The 1,714-nt window shown below is 45.9% G+C and overlaps 1 non-coding gene across 1 annotated transcript; it reads right to left on the bottom strand.

Annotated features, from left to right (window-relative positions):
* Positions 1-1,152: 1,152 nt before the first annotated feature.
* On the bottom strand, positions 1,153-1,227 carry TRNAQ-CUG (transfer RNA glutamine (anticodon CUG)). The gene has a single exon. It is a non-coding gene; the product is annotated as a tRNA-Gln (tRNA).
* Positions 1,228-1,714: the final 487 nt, after the last annotated feature.

Raw genomic sequence — 1,714 nt, 5'->3', positions numbered from 1 at the left:
GGCAGCTGCAGTTATTGGGTGTGTTACATGAAGAAGTCTCAAGCAGCCCTGTGGACTCCACCCATGTTCCAGAGAGACTGAATGGGTATATCCCAAGGGCTGTGTAGAAGTTCTAGACTGTGAAGTTTCTTCACTGTGTGAATTCCTCATTCTACCTTCCCAGCACCAGATCTCTCAACTGCCCAGAGTCATGTGTGTGCTTTCAAGGTGGCCAGTTATGGATCACTATTAGTCTCTGGCCTGGGCCAATGATCTGCAGAGCTGAAAGGAATATTACAAACACCCACCAGTCACGCAGAAGTCCTAGAGCCAGTCTGCAGCATCTCCAAGTAGGGCTACGAGAGACTCCTGGTGGAAAACCTGAATGGCAAACCAAGCCGATGGACTATGCTGAAATGGCAAAGCTGACCGGAAAACTCAGGAACCAAGAGGACAAAAGCGTTATAGAAGAATGGGAAAATTCATAAGTTATTTAAGAGACCACTGTAAGCAGATGGAAACATTGGCAGGATTTTGATTTCACTTGCAGTGTAACAATTATCATGGAAAATATGGATTGATATAATAGTTTGGAGAAGATGCAGTTTTAAATGATTCAAAAGGAACTCCAGGGAAGGAGGGGTGGGGGAGTCCTGAGATTTGGAGGAATCTCTTTATATGGATATGTAATTGGATTTTTTAAAAATATAATTTTGCATTTTTGTAAAAACCAAATGAAAATGATTTCAAAAAAGAAAGAAAGGAAAACCTGCATAGTCTCTACTATAAAGGTAAAGGTAAAGGGACCCTTGACTATTAGGTCCAGCCGACTCTGGGGTTGCGGCACTTATCTCGCTTTATTGGCCAAGGGAGCCGGCGTACAGCTTCTGGGTCATGTGGCCAGCATGGCTAAGCTGTTCCTGGTGAGCAGCGCACAGAAACGCCGTTTACCTTACCGCCGGAGTGATATCTATTTATCTACTTGCACTCTGACGTGCTTTTGAACTGCTAGGTTGTCAGGAGCAGGGACCGAGCAACGGGAGCTCACCCTGTCATGGGGATTCGAACCGCCAACCTTCTGATCGGGAAGTCCTAGGCTCTGTGGTTTAACCCACAACACCACCCACGTAGAGTGGATCATCTAGTCCAACCCCCTGCAATGCAGGAATCTTTTGCCCAACATGGGGCTCAAACCCACAACCCTGAGATTCAGAGTCTCATGCTCTACCAACTGAGCTATCTCAGAGCTTCCAGTCAATGCAGAGGGTACCAAGCTAGATGGGCTCAGAACATAGGAAGCTGTCTTATACTGTGTTCCTGACCTGGGCCACAGATACGTAGAGCTGCAAGGGACATTTAAGACCATTTCATCTTGCTGAACTCTAATGCACTGAATATCGCCTCATCCAGATTCCCACGACCGTCCTATAACCAATGGGACAAAAATGCATCAGGGCTCAAGGGGTATGAGCCCTGATGCATTGAATGAGGGCAGGGCAGTAAAACAAGGCCTGATGGCTGGAGTAAATTACTTGATGAAACATGGTGTGGAGGACGTCCCTCACCCATCAGTGGCATAAATTCGCTTTCCTGCTTGCCAGTCTCACAAATGCGTTCATCATAGGATAGGAAAACAGATCTACTGAGCTTCTGAAAAGAGGGACAGAGGAGTTTCATTCTTTTGTTTTCATTTCTGCTAAAAAGCAGAAGCAGTGCTATTCAAGCACTAACATTT

This window comes from Podarcis muralis, chromosome 1 (assembly GCF_964188315.1).
Source record: "Podarcis muralis chromosome 1, rPodMur119.hap1.1, whole genome shotgun sequence".
NCBI classification, from domain to species: Eukaryota; Metazoa; Chordata; class Lepidosauria; order Squamata; family Lacertidae; genus Podarcis; species Podarcis muralis.
This window is presented reverse-complemented; position numbering and strand designations above follow the sequence as displayed.